Genomic DNA, 21,846 nt, shown 5'->3' on the forward strand with positions numbered 1-21,846 from the left:
TTGGCTTGTCTTCTTAAGGATAATACAGTTTTCCCTTATTTACATATTGATTTGCCTAACAAGCATTTTTTCCCCAGTGAGAGTGAAGTCCAACAGGATGGGGTGATCACCTTCACACTCTTAAGGTCCCTTTGCCAGGAGCAATTCCTGCCCAGGGTCAAAATCCAGGCTAATGTGTTCCCTGCTCATTTTATTTCTAATTATTAAAAAAAAAAAAAACAACAGGATGGTTCTTTATGGATGCAGGGAATACACTGACTTAACAATAATAATGGAAAAAGACATGGACACTGATGTTCAACATCTTGGTATAAATATAACCTTCTTTTTGACTAACATGGTCTTCTACAAGCAAAGTTATTACTGTTATTATTACTGTTATTATGCAGGGTCCTCAACCTTGGATGCATATAATTATCATAGAGGAGCTTTAAAAGTAAATAAGGAAAACTGTTTCCAGGACTCATTCCTGAACAGTTGATTTAAAATCTCAGACATGGGACTTCCTCGGTGGTCCACTGGTTAAGACTCTGTACTTCTACTGCAGGGGCATGGGTTTGACCCCTGGTCAGGAACTGAGATCTCATGTGCTATGTGGCATGGCCAAAAAAAATAAAAAATAAAATACAGTCTCAGAGATGGAGACCCAGGAATTAGAATGTTTAAAACTCCCTCAGGAAATCTAGTTTGCCGCCAAGATTGAGAACCACTGGCCCAGCTGTGCGGAAAACTTCCTGCTTAGCTTTGAGGGTCTTTTCTTGGAAAGGCAGGCAAATCTGGAGGCAGCCTGCTCTATGGGGGCAGGTGCCAGATTATGGGTTATAGGATCTGTGCTAGTTCCAGCTCTGATTACAACTAGGCCGGTGAACTAGGCCTTTCTGGGCATCGGTTTTTGGACCAGATCAAGCGATGAGGCAAGCTAGGTGTTAGGGCACAACATTTAAGGAGATTGCTCAGGGCTTAGTGTACTTACCCCATACTTAGAATACGTGCCTCCTTAAATTCTGCAGCCCTCCTGTCTACTTTGCCTTAGTCTAGTCTTGGGCCTGCTCAGTTTCCTCACCTGCAGAATGATGAGCTGAGCTTGACTGTTTACTCTCCCAGCGCCAGTATTTCATGTCTCAAACCTAAAACTTTGGCCAATGTAGGACTAGCCAAAAATAATAATAAGAAGAAAATAAAGACTTGTGTAATTATCTGGTTGAATTTGGTCAATAGGCAAGCTGAATAATCCAGACCAAAAAATACTCCCTTCCTCTGCAACAGGAGGATGGATTTTCTTTGTTCTGTGCTTCAGGAAGGTTGTATGAACAATGTTCAGTCACCTTGTACCTTAACTGTATCAACAATCCTTGTCCCACTGGCTCAAGGACTTTGAGTTTTAGCCACAGGTGGCTATGTCTTCACCTGCACAATCTAAAAATTCTCAAAATGTGTGTGTTGATTTGGGAGAGGTCTATTAAGGCCTACAACTAGTTATACGCCCTGGGTAGGGGATGATATTTTTTTTTGTTTTAAGTTTCAAAGAGCCTGAAAGGAGAGCTTGGGTCAGTGGCATGCAGCGTTGGCTCCCACAGATTGGTGAGAGGCAGTTGTTATATTTTCAGGAATTTGGTAAATCTGGTGAACTGAGACTTCTTAAGTGAACAATGCAAAGAAAGAGAGGAAACAACAGAATGGGAAAGACCAGAGATCTCTCTTCAAAGTAAGAGATAAGAGGGAACATTTAATGCAAAGATGGGCATAATAAAGGACAGAATTGGTAAGCTCCTAACAGAAGCAGAAGAGATTAAGAAGAGGTGACAAGAATGCACAGAAGTATATAAAAAAAGGTCTTAATGGCACAGGTAACTACAATAGTGTTGTCACAGACCCAGAACCAGACATCCTGGAGTGTGAAGTCAAGTGGGTCTTAGAAAGCATCACTATGAACAAAGGTAGTGGAGGTGATGGAATTCCAGCTGATATATTTTAAATCCTAGAAGATGCATTCAATATGCCAGCAAATTTGGAAGACTCAGCAGTGGCCACAGCACTAGAAAAGGTCAGTTTTCATTCCAATCCCAAAGGAGGCCAATGTCAAAGAAAGTTCAAACTACTGCACAATTGCACTTATTTCACATGTTAGCAAGGTAATGCTCAAAATCCTTCACGCTAGGCTTCAACAGTACGTGAACTGAGAACTTCCAGATGTTCAAGCTGGATTTATAAAAGGCAGAGGAACCAGAGATCAAATTGCCAACATCCACTGGATCATAAAAAAGCAAGAGAATTCCAGAAAAACATCTGCTTCATTGACTATGCTAACGCCTTTGACTGTATGGATCACAATAAATTGTGGAAGATTCTTAAAGAGAATTTTCCAGACCACCTTGTCTCCTGAGAAACCTGTATGCAGGTCAAGAAGCAACAGTTAGAACCAGACATGGAACAACAGACTGGTTCCACATTGGGAAAGGAGTACATAAACACTTGTATATTGTCACCTGGCTTACTTAACTTACATGCAGAGTACATCATGCAGAATGCCAGGCAGGATGAATCACGAGCTGGAATCAAGAGTTCCAAGAAATATCAACAACCTCAGATATGCAGATGATACCACTTTAATGGCAGAAAGTGAAGAGGAGCTAAAGAGCCTTTTGATGAAGGTGAAAGAGGGAAGTGAAAAATCTGGCTTGAAACTCAACATTCAAAAAACTAAGATCATGGCATCCAGTCCTATCACTTCATGGCAAATAGTTGGGAGAAAAAAGGAAACAGTGATAGATTACTTTTGGGGCTCTAAAATCACTGCAGATGATGACTGCAGCCATGAAAATAAAAAGATGCTTGCTCCTTGGAAGAAAAGCTTTGACCAACCTAGACAGCATATTAAGAAGCAGAAACATTACTTTGCCAACAAAGGTATGTCAAAGCTATGGTTTTCCAGTAGTCATGATTGTGAGAGTTGGACCATAAAGAAGGTGAAGCACTAAAGAAATGATGCTTTTGAACTGTGGTGCTGAAAAGACTCTTGAGAGTCCCTTGGACTGTAAGCAGAAAAAAACCAGTCAATCCTAAAGGAAATCAACCATTGGAAGGGCTGATACTAAAGCTGAAGCTCCAATACTTTGGCCACCTGATGCAAAGAACTGACTCACTGGAAAAGCCCCTGATGCTGGGAAAGATTGAAGGCAGGAGGAGAAGGGGACAATAGAGGATGAGATGGTTGGTTGGCGTCACCGACTCGATGGACATGAGTTTGAGCAAACTCCGGGAGACAGTGAAGGACAAGGAAGCCTGGCGTGCTGCAGTCCATGGGGTCACAAAGAATCAGACGCAACCTAGTGACTGAACAACAACAAATTATTAAAAATCAAATTATATACACTCACAATTAAATAAATTATATTCAAAAACAGTTTTAACAAAAGCTCAAAATTCTTCACTTCCCAGTTATTCTACTACGTTTTATGGTATAAGCACCAAATAATTTAGTGCTATTGATACATCTCTTCCCAACTCTGCATTCAGAGCTGGAAATCAGCTGCAGTGGCGTTACTTCATTCTTTATTATCAAACTATGCGAAGTAAGTCATTGAAAGACACATATCATATGATATTTCTCATATGGGGAATCTAAAACATGGCACAAGGGGAGTGTTCTGTGAGACAGGAACAGACTCACAGACACAGAGCGCAGACTTGCTGTTGCCATGGGGAGGGCTGGGGGGGATGCCTGGGGAGTCGGGGGTTAGCAGGTGCAAATATTATGTATAGGACGAGTGTGAGGTAAAGCCTTCTGTAAGCCACAGGAAGCCATCTTCAACTAAAAAGGTGAAAACTGTGGTACTTGTGAATGAGGCTCGCCCTGTATAAAGCAGCTTCATGCAGCAGAGCTAGCTTTTCATGGACTCATTCCCCTGCTAAGTCACTTCAGTTGTGTCCAACTGTGTGTGACCCCATAGACGGCAGCCCACCGGGCTCCCCCGTCCCTGGGATTCTTCAAGCAAGAACAATGGAATGGGCTGCCATTTCCTTCTCCAATGTATGAAAGTGAAAAGTGAAAGTGAAGTCGCTCAGTCGTGTTCAACTCTTGGCAACCCCATGGACTGCAGCCCACCAGGCTCCTCCGTCCATGGGATTTTCCAGGCAAGAGTCCTGGAGTGGGGTGCCATTGCCTTCTCCAGGACTCGTTCCCCTAATACTGCCTAATAGTGTGAGAGTATCATCTCTGTCCCTCAGTATCCTCAATCTGTTCACCAGGCAAAGATATAATACTCGCTCTGTTAACTCGTAAGTTTATTGTGAAAACAAAACTTCTTCTTAACTCTATAAAATTATTCTGCGGTTTATGATTTGTGGTTTAATAAAAGGCTTAAAATGAATACCTTATACAGTATAAACACAAGGCCTTGTGACAAAGTATCGTGAAGTCTCAAGAGAACAGGTCACAGATATCAAGGCTTAGTTTTCTATTTCCTTGACCTCAGGGTCTGGCTGGATGTGGGAGTGGTGGGACAAAGCTGCAGTGCTCTCTATGGAATCTGTGCTCTTTGCGGGGAAAACAATACCTCCAAGTAGCTTTTAAAGTGGTACATTTTGGTTATGCTGGAATGCTTGAGTGAATAAATTAACTCATGGCTATAGTTAAAGGATATTAAAACTCAGAATTTTATGTTAAGATTATTCATGTGTCCGCATGTTTTCCACAGACACACAAAAATGTGTGAACAAAATGTGAAGGGACTCATCCAGCATGAAGTCCTGCGATCTGTTTGCTGGGGCAAAGTGCTGAGTCCGCCTGCCTTCTCTCCCCGGCTCGCCCTCTTGCTCTGCAACTGTGAACTGAGTGTCGGGTGTCCCCCCTATTAATGCCCCTGGTGGCCCTTAGACAGAAGCTGGGGTGGTCTAAAACCCTGCTGTGGACCGCAGAGCCTTGGGGAGGGGTAGTCATGGCAAGAAGTATGCGAATCCTTTTCAGTGCCCAAAGCTTTGTCTGTGAAGGACGGGATGACTATTTTTCAGATGTACCTGAACACTGGTGTTGTGACCCAAACACCATCTCATGATGATGTCTTCCTGAGCCCTCAGCGCCTTTCGGTCCTCAGGGCCTCGGCATGGGGGCGTCCGCTCTCCTCTCGCCAAGGTGCCCACCTGAGGGACTCACCCGAGGACTGAGCACCAGCGGCCCCCGCTCTCCTCCACGGCCCATCTGTCCTGCTCTGGGGCTGAGCCCGCCCTGAGAAGGAGCACCGTTGCTGAAGAGGTCTGTCTAGGCAGCCGTCTCTTACCTTAGCTCCATAAAGGCACATGAGTGCAGCGGGGCTCTGTAGGTATCACATATGTTCCCAATCCGCAGATATTGACAAACAGCAGAAGAGGACAGGCGGCCAGTTATTTTTGCCAACAGAATAGAGGACTGTGTGTCCAAAAGGATTGGAAAACCTCAGATGGAAAACCTGTGTGGACCGCTTCCAATTTTCTGCAGAGGTATGTGTGGTCAAATCCCATCAATCTTGTCTCTGTTAGGGGGTGAGCTTTGGAACTTCGTTCTGCTTTTAAATTATTTTTTCTCGCAGTATAGTTGTCATACAATGTTGTGTTAGTTTCTGCTGTGCAGTAAAGTGAATCAGCTTTATGTTTACGTATATCCACCCCCCTCCTTTTTTTGTGTGTGGGTGGCTTCCCTTGTAGCTCAGTTGGTAATGAATCTGCCTGCAATGCAGGAAACCTGGGTTCGATTCCTGGGTTGGGAAGATCCCCTGGAGAAGGAAATGGCAACCCACTCCAGTATTCTTGCCTGGAGAATCCCATGGATGGAGGAACCTGGAGGGCTACGGTCCATGGGGTCGCAAGAGTCGGACATGACTTAGCGACTAAACCATCACCACCATCTCTTTTTTGGGATTTGCTTCCCACTTAGACCACACTTTGATGCTGGGAGGGATTGGGGGCAGGAGAAGGGGGTGACAGAGGATGAGATGGCTGGATGGCATCACTGATTCAATGGACGTGAGTCTGAGTGAACTCCGGGAGTTAGTGATGGACTTGGAGGCCTGGCATGCTGCAATTCATGGGGTTGCAAAGAGTCGGACACGACTGAGCAACTGAACTGAACTGAACTAGACCACACAGAGAATTGAGTGTAACTTCATTCTTACACACACACACAGATATGCAGCAATAGGCACAACACACACACACACACACACACACACACACACACACCTCACATCCCTGCTTTTGAGACGCAGGCGATTTCCCCTTTCCTTTGCTCACCAGGCCTACTTCTGTCTCTAATTTCCAGAGCCTTCGACAGTGTAGCCTTTACTCCCCTCATTCATTCCCATTGTTCTCTATTGGTGCAGCCTCCCTTCTCCAGTGCTCTTGCCTGGAGAATCCCAGGGACTGAGGAGCCTGGTGGGCTGCAGTCCATGGGGTGGCGAAGAGTCAGACATGACCAAGAGACTTCACTTTCCCTTCTCCCTTTCCTGCATTGGAGAAGGAAATGGCACCCCACTCCAGTACTCTTGCCTGGAGAATCCTGGGGACGGGGAAGCCTGGTGGGCTGCCGTCTATGGGGTCGCACACAGTTGACTTAGCAGCAGCAGCTCTTCTCATCCCCAATGCATTCCGAGTTAACCTGGGATTGAAAGACACATTTCCCTCCTGTCCTGCCTACCCTCTGGGTCTCAGGTTTCCAGCTCTCCGATATGTGTGTGTCCTCCTTTCTTTCCTGGTGGGGCTCCATCTCCAGGAAGGCTGCCAGGGTCTCTGGAGTGAGAGTTCTGTTAGTGATTTCTGTCTTCCCTTCCCACATCGCACTCTATGCAGCTCTTTCTTGGCAGTGGGAGCCCAATAAGTCAGTGACCCATCTGAACAGACATCAGAGGAGGGGTCAAGGCAGCTCGAAAGAAGGTCTAATGTCACGGGACGTCGGATGATGGCTTCCAAGGAGCCCCCTTCCTCTGAAAGGGGAGGGAGGCAGCTGGCTGACCACGTGAGGATGCGACAGGCACAGGGCAGCCTGGTACCTCAGAGGCCCTCAATAGCTGTTTTGTTGGAAGAATGGCTCAACTGTACTTCTAAGTCAATTTGAGCTCAAAGCAGGAAGGGATTCACAGACTGCCCACCACTGCCACAGAACTGACAGTCTTTTGAAAGCATTAAGAAAATTCTGAATGTAAGCTTGGTGGAGGAATAAAAATGGATATTAATGATTAGCAATTAAAAACTGCAGTCTCTGATTTTTTTTTACAACATTTCATCTATTTTTCTATCCGTAAAGAGTGTATTTACCAGCTCCTTTAAAAGAGAGCAATTAAAGACCACTTTACTGCTGATAGATCCTTTCCAAGATTTTACCTATTTTTTCTGTTTGAAGAAAGTATATCTTTCAGCTTCTGTTATTTGCCTCTGATGAAACACTGGGGCAGTTTTGTTTCTTGAGCTATTTTTTTTGCCATGTAATTAAGCTGATGAGTTTCCCATATGGAGTGGAAACAATTGGTTTCACGTATGCTGCCGTACAGTCACCCACAGAGCTGTAATTATTTACATTTTCTCATTTCCTTGTGGAAATTTTTAGACTTTGTTACATAAAGACCTAGCAGACTTGAACTCTGTGAACATTAGGGCCTTTGGTTACCAGCCGCCGTATCCGGTTCAGATCCCCAGGCTAAAGTGGGTATTCTACAGTTTTGTATAGAACAAACTCTGAAGATGCCGACTCAGCGCCATTTCCTCTCGCCTCATTCTGGAAGCACCTTTTTTTTTTTTTTTTGCTCAAAGATACTCTGCCCCCCACCCCCCACCTGCCCGAGGCTTACGGAAGCTAACTCCACCTGCAGCTGAACGTGGGCTTGATTGGTCCATGAGAAATCCTGCCCCCTTGCCCCAGAGATTAGTTTCAGAATCTAGATCTTAGATAATCAGCATGTGGCCTTCCTCAGGCCAAGGAGATTGGTTTAGAAGTGGTCATGTGACCAAATTCTGACTAATGAGATGAAATCGAAGGTTTGGTAGGAGTTTCTGGTCAGGAGGGTTTCTGATGTTAAGAGAAGAGCCGCTGGATGAGATGATTCTTCTAATGAACGTTGTTGTGACCAGGCTGCAAGGTGAGGGAATGCACCAGTCACCTTGCTGTCAGCCTGAGTGTGCAATCAACCCACAAAAGAAGGGGATGAGGACATCAGAGAGAGGCAGATTGGGGGACTTGTGGAACCAGACCTGAGGGCTACCCAGCATCTGGACTTTTTCAGCTACATGAACACATCTGTCTCCTTTAGGGTATAAGCTGATTGAAAAGCAGTTTTCTTTTACTTGCATCCAAAACATCACTACAAATGTAGACAATTTTACCAAAGAAATGTGAATTGAAAAATGAGAACTCAGTCTTATGGAAAAGAAACAAATGTGTATGTGCGTCTAGGAAATAAAATACAGAGCAGGCTTGGTGCAGTACTGGCTTCCCTCTCCGATTTCCCAAATGAAGAAATAAGTTCAGAGAGTTTTGACAAAGCTTCAAGTGGCCAAGCCGGAATGAATAGAAAAATCCTAGAGAGCAACCAAAAGCTACACTTGCACAAACTCCTTCAGAGAAGCTCTGTGGGTGACTTAGTACCAGGGCCACCTTCGCCTAAGTTTAGGAGCAATTTCAAGGCCCCCTGCTCTTTTGTTATAGTTCTTGTAAAATATTCGAACAGAAAAGTGTTCTGTGTGTGCTCTGATTTTCTACATAATGCTCTGTCTTGATAACATTGCCATTTTTCTTTAAATGGCTTGGCATTTCTTTGTGAGGAAATGGGGAGGAGGCTAAATCTTCCACTTCCCTGGATATGAGCATGGTGTCCAATAGACATAATGTCGTCAAATTCTTTCTGAATCTCGCTCTCTATCCCCAAGCCATTTGTCAAGATATTCTCCTAAATATAGAGAGTTCTCCTGCCAAGAATTCTGGTGACAGTTGTCAGGCAATAAAATTGCAATATTCTGACTGTGAATGAATGAATGGCCTCTCCACTGATAGATGACATCAGATTGCATAGATTCACTGGCAGCCTTTTGAAGAATCTGATGCAGTCTTGCTTTATAGTACTAATACTTTTATCTTTGGAAAAGATTCCAAACTTTCTGAAGGGTTAATAATCAGAATGGAATATTTTTTAAAAATTTTCTGCAATATTGAACAATGGGTATTGTATCATTATTTACCATGTAAGCATTATTATGGCACATTACAAAGCACTGGTAATACGGCCATAAGAGAATTATTCTTGCCTAATTATTTAATCCTGAAATTTCTTTTTAAAAATTAACTCATATTTCCACTGGCAGGTAGGATTTCAGAGGAGAAGACGTTCATTGAAGCCTAGGATATTTTAAGGAGATTTCAGCAGTGAGACAGGGGTTGACCAGGTAGGATTCAGAAAGGAGAGAGAAAGCAGAAAGGTCTTATCTCGGCGAATGATGTGGACAAATGTGTCATAATGGGAAGGCATTGAAACATACTTCAGGAACAATGACTCAACCAGTGTGGCTGGAGCAGAAAATAATGGGGAATCCTTTGTAAAAGATAATGTTTAGAAGATCTTAAAGCCTAAACTAAGTATTATGGGTTTTCCTCCCGTAGGAACATGGGAGCCTCATTCTAGACCAGGAGGGATGAGGACTGCAGGCTTTTTTTTTAGGAAGGTGGGCCTGCTGGCAGAGCACGTGGCCCTGGAGGCTGGCGCCCATTCCGGGTGAAATGAAGCAGTCCGTGGGCATCTGGAACAGATGACTGACAGGTGGTAGAGACGGTGGAGGTGGTGAACCAGTGTGGGGTGAAGGACCTGCTGCTCTGGAGACCAACTGGATAAGGCAGTCTAGATGGAGCGGGCATCAAAAACGATGCTGGGGCCTTCCCTGGCAGTCCTGTGCTTCCACTGCAGCGGCCGTGGGTTCCGTCCCTGGTTGGGGAACTGATATCCCGCATGCCAAGCAGCAGAGCCAAATAAATAAATACGCTGCTGTCGTTCAGTTGCTAAGTCATGTCTGACCCTGCAAACCCATGGGCTGCAGCACACCAGGCTCCTCTGTCCTTCACTGTCTCCCAGAGTTTGCTCAAATTCGTGTCCATTGAGTCAGTGATGCTCTCTAGCCATCTCACTCTCTGCCATCCCCTTCTCCTTTTGCCTTCAGTCTTTCCCTGCATCAGGATCTTTTCCAGTGAGTTGACTCTTAGCATCAGGTGGCCAAAGTATTGGAACTTCAGCTCTTAAAAAAAAAAAAAAGGTAAAAAAAAATATGCCTCTCAGGGTGGCAACCTCCATGGTGGATGGATGGATGAAACTTCCACTGGAAAAGCTGAGAAATGCAGAAAAAGGAGCCACCTATTAGATGGGAAAAGGAATTTCCCCCTGACAGACTGTGTTTGAGGCAACAGGACATTGAGGTAGGTAGTCCAGACAGTTGGGAAGATGCAATCAGATGACAGAACTGTCAGGGCTAGAAATAAGGGTCTGGGAGCTGTCTCCCCCTCAACAGCTCTTCCTCCTCCCTTCTGAGTAGAATCCCACCTATGTTTGGGTTGCCAGGGCCCAGATCGAGAGGAAAAATCATGATCGGCCTGAGTCCAGATATGGTACCTCACTTGCCTCTGATTGGCCCAGGGGTGAGCTACATGATCCAGCTCTAGCCAGTGAGACTCATGGATTCCTGGGAAGGATTTCCTCCACGAGGAGAAGGGCTGTTCTGCATTCATCTCCTTCCTTCCTGATAAGGTCCTCCTAGGAGAGAATGGAAGCTGTTGGAGCAGCACCTTGAAGGGTGTGGCTGCCACCCTGAGGGCGACAAAGCAGAAAGACAGTAAGAACTTTGGGCGCTGGTGCCCTTGTTGATCTGCTGAACAAAGTCTGGATTTGCCAACATCTAGACTTCTTGTGCTTGGCTGGAGCATCCCAGGGATGGGGGAGCCTGGTGGGCTGCCGTCTATGGGGTCACACAGAGTTGGACACGACGGAAGCGACTTAGCAGCAGCAGCAGGCTTCTTGTGACACTTATGTTTATTAAATGTCTCTGTTAGTATTTTATTATTTTCACCTGAAGATGTTTTAGCTGATGTGGGTGCCAGTTATAAATGTCCCTGAGGGTGGACTGACCTGTGAGGAAAGGAATACGAATAAGAGAAAGCCTGGAGAGAGATGCCCGTAGTTAAGAGGTAGAAGCTTTTCACTATATAAACTTTAAGGTTTTATATAAATAAGCGACAGAAAACTCTTTTTAATCACAAACACACACACACACTCCTACAAGCTCCCTCCTGTGAACCACATTTTCCACAGAGCATATGTTTCAAATGAAAGGTCAAAAAGGAGATTAATGTCAGCGTGGAGTCCCAGGACGGGTGATCATTTCTCTAACATGTTGTGCTGCTTGTTGCTAAAACAGAGTCCCTCCAAAGGAAGCTGCTTGCTCAGTGAGCGCCTTATTCCTCTTTCTCCAGGCCTTGGCCTCTCCCTGTGATGGCTGAAGAACTCTGCTTATTCCTGGGGACAGCAGCCTGCCACCAGAGAGGCCATAGGCTGGAGCAAGGGCTGACTCACAGGGTAGCGAGGAAATGGCCTGGATCTTTGACCAGGGTAAGCAGTGTCTGATTCCACCTGCAGGGAGGAGGGAGAGGTTATGACAAAGAAAGCAATAACTATTTCACTGAGCAATTAAGTCCATTATTTCTCTTGAAAAAGCATTCTCTTAGGCTGTTAAGGAGAATTTAGCTCCCATCTTGACAGAATGTACTAATGACTGCTAATGGATACATTCTTTTACTAAGTGAAGAGGCACATGAAAATTGCCAGATATTAAACAGAGTCCCACACGTCATCTGAGTCTATAATGGCCCTATCAAGTGACCCAAGCGAAAGAAATGTGACTCTACAGGGGTTAAAGGAGTTTATCTTTCCTTAGTGCAATATAAATTCACTATTGGAAAGAACAGTAATTCATTGGTCTATCCAGCAAATGTTTAAAAGGGGGGTCATATCTCAAGTTTAATGATGCATTTCCTTTTGGTAGAAAGAAAATATGAAATAGAGCCTCTGTACATTGTGGATTTGTGTAAATAGCCTCTTCCTGGCAAATTTCTACTGGGTCTCTGAGCCTTGGGATTTTCAGCTAAGAAGTTAAAGAGGCTGTGTAACACGTTGTTAATTTTATTTGTTCTTTTTTCCCATATCTTCCAGAGTGTTTTTTTTATTGGTTGGTTTGGTTTGGTCATTTTAAACTCGATCCTTAGAAGTGTTTCTCAAGATTCAAGTAATTCCTAGTACTCCAATCTTGGGGGACACTTCTTAAAATTTATAAAGAATTCCAACAAATTAAGAAGAAAAAGACAATCCCAAAGAAAAATGGGTAAAAGAAATGTAGCAGAAACTCAAGAAGAAATGGCCAAGAACCATATAAAAAGATGAATGATCTGTGCTTTAGTTTTCTGCAAGGTGATGTTTTCAATACAATAACCAACTGTGCCTCAAAACTTCATCCTTCCTTGGTATTGTGTGTGGCAATGTTTACTTCATGCTGTAATAATATTTCACCGGGAGAGTTTTCCATAATTCCATTCTCACTATAATACATGGAGTATGGATCTATGTTTATAAAGCTCAAAAACTACTCAAAAAGATAAAAGGGATTGCAAAAAAATAGATAGTTGATGGCACTATTAAAAACAAAGTAATGATATGAACAAATTTTGAGGTTTTTTCCTTGCAAGTGGAGCAGATTGACACTGGGGATAGGATAAAAGTGAAGAAAGTGAAGTCGCTCAGTCGTGCCCAACTCTTTGCAATCTCATGGACAGTAGCCTGCACCAAGCTCCTCTGTCCATGAGATTTTCAAGGCAAGAGTACTGGAGTGGGTTGCCATTTCCTTCTCCAGGGAATTTTCCCAACCCAGGGATCGAACCCAGGTCTCTCGCATTGTAGACAGACGCTTTACCTTCTGAGCCACCAGGGGATAGGATAGGTGAGTATTAGTTATCTGTGGCTACATAACACAACATAAGCCCAAAAGTTAGTGGCTGGACACAAAACTTGTGATTCTCTGGGTCTCTGTCCCACTAGAACCAGCTGGCTCTCTCGGGGGCTGCACTCGCTGGGCTGGGCTGCAGGGTTAGGATGGCCCCACTCTCAGGCTGAGCACCGCAGGCCTTTGGCACATGGCTTCTCCTGCAGGCCTTTTCTTTCCATGTGGTCTTTCCCTCCAGGAAGATGGCCTGGGGTTGTTGACAAAGAGAAGGCACCCATATAATACTCATGTAATGAAAACTTGGCGGTAAGTAAAATCTATTACCTAAAGCAGGAGTGCCCTGTTTAAATCCTTTTTGGAAATACTGCACGTGGCATGCCTTAGACACTCACAGGGCAAACAATAAGCTTGCTGAAGGCTCTAAGACAGGACTTCCCTGGTGGTCCAGTGGCTAAGACTCCACACTCCCAATGCAGGGGGCTGGGGTTCGATCCCTGGTCAGGGAACTAGACTCCATATGCAGCAACTAAAAAAGATCCCACACACTGCAACAAAGATCAAAGAATCTGTGTATTTCACCTAAGACCCAGTGCAGGCTAAATACATAAGTAAATACTCAAATAAGGCTCTGAGGGGTCCTGCAAGGAGCAAAATAGAAAGGCCTTTTTTTTTGGTGTAAGGAGCTGGTGAGAAACAGCAGAGGCCGTCCGTCTTCTCTTTCCTCGGGGTGGATGGAGGGAGGGCTGGCTTAGAGAGAGCTAGAAGGCTTGGGCCTCCTTTTGAGAACACCTTCACCCTCTGAGGCCTACTGCACATGCGAGGCTGCAGGAAGCGGGTCCCTGCAGAGGTCAGCAGTGCGTCTCCTGGATGCAGGTTTCCTGGGTCTCTGCCCCTCCCCACCGCCCTGCCCTGCTCTTGAACTAGCTCACTTTCCTGATTTCTGCCTCTCATTTGCTTTAACCCGTGACCTGTTTTGATCAATTATCCTGACCTGATCTTGTGAACCTTCAGCTTGTCCCTGATGCCCAGTGACCACAAGCTCCCTGGACTTTTATATATTTTCCCCCTTGATTTAAAAGTTAATCCATGCTGGTTTTAACAGATTCATATAGTGCCCCAAGGTGATAGCCTCCCCTTGTCTGTTCCCCTTCCACAGTCCCAACTGTCTGCTGCCTTCCAGATGACTTCTGTTGAAATGGGTATCAGTATACAATCTCCCTTCCCCTCTAATGTATTATGTACAGTCTTTCCAAGTTGGTGCATACAGACCAACACAACTCCCTCTGAAAGCTGCAGTTCCAAAGTATGGAAGTTGCTTTATTTACTTGGCTGTCTCCCTCGTGATCGACACGGACGTTGCTCCTTGTTTCCTGCCACCGTACCCGACGTGGCAGTGATCTGCCTCCTGTGTGAGACTTGGCACACTCATGCTCGCGTTATGACAAGTTTCCGGAAGTGGTGGTGCCGGATCTCAGGGCTTGCCTGGCCTCCCCCGTCTCGTTGTCCTCCTGAGCCTGATGTCCTAGAGACCTCTACGGTCACTGGCCTGCCTGCTCAGGTCATCCTGGGGTTCACCCAGTGCCGGGCCTCTCTGCCTGGCTCCTCCCTGGGGAGCAGTCCCTTATTTCCTTCTCAGTGAAGCTTTGCCCCGGCAGAGCAAGCAGCTCACGTCACTTGACCACTTGCTGCGTTCTGTTATCATTATTTTTCTACTGGTCTCATTTCCCCAGTAGATCAGAATTTCCGAAAGCATCATCGCGACTAAACGCAAGTTCATGTGCCTGACGTGGAATGAGGTCAGACTGACATATCAAACACTGGAGCTTGGAGCAGAGAAATGTTTATTGCAGGGCCAAGCAAGGAGAATGGGTAGATTGTCCTCGCAAACCCAAACTCCTCAAAGGCTTTCAGCAAAGCATTTTTTAAAAGCCAGGTGAGGAAGGGGCCTCCCAGGGCCTGCGATCAGCTCATGCACAGCTCTCTGATTGGCTGATGGTGTGGTAACAGGGCTGTTGGGTTAATGTTATCAATCTTGAGGCATCAGTAGGTCTGAGGGCTATGTGCTCATGATCAACAAGCACTTTCTTGATCATCAAGCTTAATTTCTTCCATTTGGTGGTGGCTTTTAGCACCTGGAAAACTCAGGATATATGTGTGAGATGCTATTATCCCGGTACTTCAGAGAAGAGTTGCAGCGAGGACGTGGGAGAGGAGTCTGTCCCAGGAATGCCCCATAGGGTCCTCTGGGTCATGTCAGTGCCGGGCATAGGCTTGGTGCTCAGTGAATGAGTTCATTAACAAATTTATCTGAATTCACACTGTGTGTTAACACTGCACTGTGTACATACAGCTATGAACAAAACCAAACTCCCTGCTCTTGAGTGGGTGGAGATGCACAATTTAACACTAAATAATCGGCCAGATGGCAGACTCCTCACCCCAGTCAGCTTGGGCTTCCCAGGTGGTGCTAGTGGTAAGAACCCACCTGCCAATGCAGGAGATGTAAGAGGCGTGGGTTCAGTCCCTGGGTTGGGAAGATCCTCTGGAGGAGGGCATGGCAACCCATTCCAGTATTCTTAGAGGATTCCATGGACAGAGGAGTCTGGTGGGCTACAGTTCATAGGGTTGCAGAGTTGGACAGGCTGAGGCGACTTGGCACACATGGACGAATCACAGAATGGGGTATGCCCTTGGGCACAATGGCTCTCAGTGATCACCATCCCCTAAGGGGTCACCAGCACTCCTGGCAGCTGAGGGGCTGGGGCTTTCGTTCCTGAAGGAGCTTTTCTCAGTGAGTCAAGGTGGCCTGACCCGATGGGGAGCACACAGGCTGGGGTGTTGGCGGCTGGCAGTCAGTAAGCCCTGGTTCTAAGCCTTGATGCTCTGGAAAAAAAGTCAGGAGAGTTGCCGAGTGGATTTCCTGGCTCTGTTTGCTTGCAGGGTCCTTTCCCTTCCCTGGCTCAGCTCGAGGCACTCACAGCTGCAGGCTGGATTTCTCCAGCTCCCCGTGGTTATTTCTGACCAGGTCTGGCCTTTAGGAGCCACTCAGTCAGTTCAGCTGCTCAGTCGTGTCCAACTCTGCGACCCCATGGTCTCCAGCATGCCAGGCTTCCCCGTCCATCACCAACTCCCGGAGCTTGCTCACACTCATGTCCATCGAGTCAGTGACGCCACCCATCCTCTGTCGTCCTCTTCTCCTCCTGCCTTCAGTCTTTCCCAGCATCAGCTTTTCCACTGAGTTGGTTCTTCATATAAGATGCCAAAGTATTGGAGTTTCAGCTTCAGCATCAATCAGTCCTGCCAGTGAATGTTCAGGACTGGTCTCCTTTAGGATGGACTGGTTGGATCTCCTTGCAGTCCAAGGAACTCTCCAGATTCTTCTCCAACACCACAGTTCAGAAGCTTCAATTCTTCAGTGCTCAGCTTTCTTTATAGTCCAACTCTCACATCCATACATGACCACTGGAAAAACCATAGCCTTGACTAGACGACCTTTTCAGTAAAGTAATGTCCTTGCTTTTTCATATGCTGTCTAGGTTGGTCACGGCTTTTCTTCCAAGGAGCGAGCGTCTTTTAATCTCACGGCTGCAGTCACTAGTCAGACATTGTAAACAGAAGGGAGGGCAAGGCCGGGTGTTTGTTTCTTGCCAAATTCCCGCCAGGAGTCCGGCTCCAGCACCCCTGTTCAGACCGAGGGTGGGTCCACTCTCCATCAGGGATCCTCCGCCCCCGGGCTCTGGCCATTCTATGGTGGGAGACACGAGAGGCTCAGGTCCGCTTCAAAGAGCAACCCGCTGCCCGGCGGCAGGGCGCAGCGGGCAGCCCGCCTCCAGCCATCAGCCCCTGCAGGGTCAGCCCTGCTGGTGGTCACGCCCTTCCCGATCAGCCCACATCCTGAGCCCAAGGGGCTGGGTATTAAGCACCCAGCCATACTGACTCAAGGCTGAACAATCTGGTAGGCAACACTCCAGACCTGGCTGAGGTTCTGGCGGGTCTGCGTCACAGGACAGTTTCTTCCTCCGCCATCCTGTTTCTCCTTTCTTTCCCAAGGGCTGACTTCCGGTAAACACCGTGAACTCTGAACTATGCCAAAGTGTGCGCTTCCTGAGAACCCAGCCTGGGCACACGTCTTCCTCCGTCCTGCCTCAAAGGCGGGCGGCTTCCTGTGGGGATCCTCTTCCCCGCCCCTTTCAAGCACTCAGATTATGCACTGCCCGTATAACCAGTTCACTGCATCAGCTGTTTAAATACTGAAATCAGCCTTAGTCATTGCCTGATAGAACGTTTTACATCTCAATTGGAGTTTATATTCAGATGCGACTGAACGACTAACAGTTTTGCTTTTTCCCTTTCAGGCCGCCCCTCCTAAGCAACCACGTTATGAATGGGTCCCCTAACTCACACAAAAGTATCACAAAATATTGGGGAGGCTTGTAACACTGCCCTTTAAAGAAAGGAGAGAGCCGACCGTGGAGATGCCCCTGCAGCAGGTAAAACCAACAAGCAGCCCACGAGTCGAGGTCCCGCACTGTCTCCCTGCTTATTTAACTTATATGCACAGTACATCATGAGAAACGCAGGAAGCACAAGCTAGAATCAAGATTGCTGGGAGAAATATCAGTAACCTCGGATATGCAGATGACACCACTCTTATGGCAGAAACTGAAGAGGAACTAAACAGCCTCTTGATGAAAGTGAAAGAGGAGAGTGAAAAAGTTGGCTTAAAGCTCAACACTGAGAAGACTAGGATCATGGCATCTGGTCCCATCACTTCATGGCAACTAGATGGGGAAACAGTGGCTGACTTTATTTTTCTGGGCTCCAAAGTCACTGCAGATGGTGATTGCAGCCATGAAATTAAAAGACGTTTACTCCTTGGAAAGAAAGCTATGATAAACCGGTTAGTGTATTAAAAAGCAGAGACATCACTTTGCCAACAAAGGTCTGGATAGTCAAAGTTGTCATTTTTCCAATAGTCATGTATGGACGTGAGAGTTGGACCATAAAGAAGGCTGAGCGCTGAAAAATTGATGCTTTTGAACTGCGGTGTTGGAGAAGACTCTTGAGAGTCCCTTGGACTCCAAGGAGATCCTGGGTGTTCATTGGAGGGACTGATGCTGAAGCTGAAACTCCATTACTTTGGCCACCTGATGTGAGGAGCTGACTCATTTGAAAAGACCCTGATGCTGGGAAAGATTGAGGGCAGGAGGAGAAGGGGACGACAGAGGATGAGATGGCTGGATGGCATCACTGACACAGTGGACATGGGTTTGGGTGGACTTGGGGAGATGGTGATGGACAGGGAGGCCTGGCGGCCGCGGTTCATGGGGTCGCAAAGAGTCTGACACCACTGAGCGACTGAACTGAACCGAACTGTCTCCCAGATGGGTGGCCAGCGCTTGCTGCCTGCTGTCCCCTGCTCTCCGCAGCCCCTGTAGTTCCCGCTGGGGCTGGACACACTGGGCACAGCACTGCCAGCGCTGGGCTGCCGCCTCTCTGCCCTGACTCCCCCCTGCCTCAGCCCCTCTTTGTCCCCGGCTCTGGGGGTTGGCCTGTCTGCCGTCCTCACCTCCCCTGAGGGCAGGGCTGGGCCGGGGGTGAGGAGACGCAGGAGCCTGGGGCACGGAGACAGCAGGCTTCCCGCGGAGCGTTGGGCATGCAGGCCCAGAGAGCCTCGCTTTGCAGGAGGGAGACGCTGAGCAGGCCTGAGGCCAGGTGTGGACGCGAAGCGCCGTGTCCGCCAGGGTCCACGCAGGAGACAGAAGTCACGGCGGCTTGCTTTTGCAAGAGAGACGATGTAGGCGGAAGGCTTGTTGACGAGGTAACTGCAGAGGCCCCGGAGAACTCGAAGGGGTCGCGGAGGCAGCGCTGCGAGGCAGCCGCCTCTCGGGCTGCGGTGCTTGAGAAATAAGGGAGAGACTCAAATGATGCCAATTTAGAAACTCGACGACGGGTTCCGGCCGCTGGGACTCCAGGCTCCGAGGGGCAGGTGCTGCTGCCTCTGCAGGGGCCCAGAAGCTGACTCTATGAGGGTCTGGGTCCAGGAAACGGCAAAGCGGCTTCAGTCCCTGGGTGGGGAAGCCCAGGGAGCAGCCCCGCCGCCCCCGCCCTGCGGCGCCCTCCACCGCCCCCTGTCGGCCGGGCCCGGCACTGCACTGCCGATAAAGCCGGGCTGCCCTCTGAGGAGCTGCCTCCAGCATCACACAGCTGAGGTCGCAGTGGGAGCCTTGGGAGTCAAGAGACCGAGAGCCTTGGATAAGGGGCGCCCCTTCCTCAAGAGTCTATATCTGGGGAGTCTCAGGCAGAAGTGGCCTGGAAGCTGGTCACGAATGTAAATCAAAGGGAAAGGCCAAACAATTCCCGGGCCCCATGGGTGATTGGATATTCAGTTTGTAAACAGGAATCAGGGCTGATAGCAGGATTTCAACAAAGTTCAGGGACACGCAGGAGCATTTCCAGAGCTCCCGAGAACCTGGCAGTGTGGGTGCAGTAAGCCGCCAGTTTCCAGGTCTGTCTTCCTTGGCAGCCCCCACCCGCCATCACCTGCATACTGGAGCCTCCTCAGCCGCCGGGGGTTCTGCATTGCCGAGCGGTTACACCTTCACCTCTCAGTGAAGCACCGCACAAGCGTGGTCCTCAGGGAGTGACTGTATTCTCTTACCTGTTGCTGCAAATTACCCCAGAGTTGAGCAGTGCAAAACCACCCACAGGTATTACTTTGTTGTTGTTTGCTCTTGCTTAGTTGCTAAGTCTTGTCTGACTCTTTGTGACCCCACAGACTGTAGCCCACTAGGCTCCTCTGTCCTTGGGATTCTCCAGGCAAGAGTACTGGAGTGAGTTACCATTTCCTTCTTCTTCAGGGCATCTTCCCAAGTCAGGGATCGAACCCTCATCTCCTGCACTGCAGGAGGTTTCTTGAGCACTGAGCCACCAGGGAAGCAATTATTAATGAATTTTTGTTACTACAAATTATTGCCTCAGTTTCTGTGGTCAGGATGCCTTTGGTTGGAGCTTTTCACAATATTGTATGAAATTTCCACCAGGTCTGTCTACATCTCAAGGCTCACCTGGGGGCGGATCCTTTTCCAAATTCACTTCCCTGCTGTTGCCAAGTCTCAGGTTCCCAGTGGCTATTGGCCAGAGGCCTCCACAAGGTCCCTGCTGTGTGGGCCTCTATGCAGGGCATCTCATGACGTGGCAACTGGCTTTTCCAGAACAAGAGAGGGTGAGAGATGGCTAAAAGGGTAGAAGGCACAGGTATATTCCACCCAGTCTCAGAAGTGACACCCCATCCCTTCTGTTAGAAGCAAGTCAGGAGACCCAGGGTACACATGAACCCAGAAAGTGGAGAGTTACTGGGAGCCATGTATGGGGGCCTTCTCACCATGACTCAGCCCGTAGCTGCCCTGAATTTCTCAGAGCAGCAGATATCCAGCGTGCAGGTCAATAGAGGTTGGGTCTCCTGTTCTAATCAAATTACAAAGTTAATAACAAAGTTAATTTAACAAAATTAATTTAAGGCATATAAAATGATATAAATAAGTATCATGGCACCATATAGTAATTAGGGATCCAAGGCAGAAGGCTCACCAAAATGTAATCAGTGGTATTTCAACACAGCCGACCCCATTTTACTTTTCTTGTTAGCTGTGTCGCCAGTATCTATCATCAGCCTCCATGTTCGTAAGTTTTCCCCATTACCACCTACCACTTAATTTTCACCCCGCGTGTGAACTCTGACACTCACATAAATGCAGTTATGACGATCCTGGATCTCACTCTGCAGTAGCTGGATGCTTTGTCTCGGCCTCCTGTTCCCAGTGTTTTCTATTTCTCTCTGTTCCCCAGATGAAAGCTGCTGAGTGGCCTGGGCTTGGGTGGCAAAGACTGGACGTGGAGGCTGTGAACTGGGTTTCTCCAGGGAGGTGCCGTCAAAGTAGGGGGCCTGGTGCAGACCGCTTATGCTCTCCAGCGCTTCGGAAGGGGCTGCTTGAATTATTAAAGTGTTTCCCCTCTTTGTTTGTATGTTGCTTGGGGTGATTTGAGCAGGGAATAAAGTCTTTAAGCTTTGGACAGCCACAAAGAAGTAAACACGCACACAGAGGGAAACGAATATACCACTGATGGGCTTCAGTGACTTGGGACCTATCGTCAGATCCTCTATCGTATTGCTGGCGAGGAATGATAGGAGGAGGACGGGCCGGAGGAGGACGGGCCAGAAGAGGAGGAAAGAAGGGAGAAAACAGCAGGGGTAGGGGTGGGCTGGGACGCTAGGTGGAGGGACTGGTGAGCTGCAGACCTACCGGGGAGGGCTGCCAGATTAAATGCAGGACATCCAGTTACATTAGAATTTCAGTGTGGGGGAAAAAAAATTAGTATAAGTATATCCCATGCAACATTTGGAATATACTTATACTAAAAACTATTTTTCTGAAATTTAAGTTTAACTGAGAATTCTGTACTGTAATTTGCTAAATCTAGCAAAGTTGTTTCTTGTCCTTTCTGATGGCTACTATCCTGGCATTAATCCTTCCCTCTCTGACTGCTCTCAGACCTGCCCACAGACCCCCAGCTCCAAGAAGCTGCAGGGGCAGCAGTAACGGGGCACAGCACCCTCATCTGAGGGCTCCCTGCCCCTCTCTCCCCAGTGACTCCGTAGCACTGCCCCGATTTCGGTCTCCTGGCGTACTGTGCCTCAAAGTCAGAGGCCACGGTGTGAGCGTGTGCACAGCAGGACAGACAGATGTGAAGACTACAGGGGCCTCTGGGTATGGGTTTAAATGTGGGCAAAAGATTTCTTGGTGAGCAGTTCACACTGAAAGGAATTCAGTGTGCCCCTTGGTGAGTAGCCTGGGA

General features: G+C 47.5%; 1 long non-coding RNA gene across 1 annotated transcript; it reads left to right on the top strand.

Moving 5' to 3' along the window:
- Window positions 1-3,763: 3,763 nt before the first annotated feature.
- LOC114113916 (uncharacterized) lies at window positions 3,764-21,015 on the top strand. Its single transcript, XR_003588696.3, has 4 exons — window positions 3,764-5,251; window positions 5,345-5,475; window positions 11,471-11,606; window positions 17,346-21,015. It is a non-coding gene; the product is annotated as an uncharacterized LOC114113916 (long non-coding RNA).
- Window positions 21,016-21,846: the final 831 nt, after the last annotated feature.

The sequence above is a fragment of the Ovis aries genome, chromosome 1, assembly GCF_016772045.2.
Source record: "Ovis aries strain OAR_USU_Benz2616 breed Rambouillet chromosome 1, ARS-UI_Ramb_v3.0, whole genome shotgun sequence".
Lineage (NCBI taxonomy): Eukaryota > Metazoa > Chordata > Mammalia > Artiodactyla > Bovidae > Ovis > Ovis aries.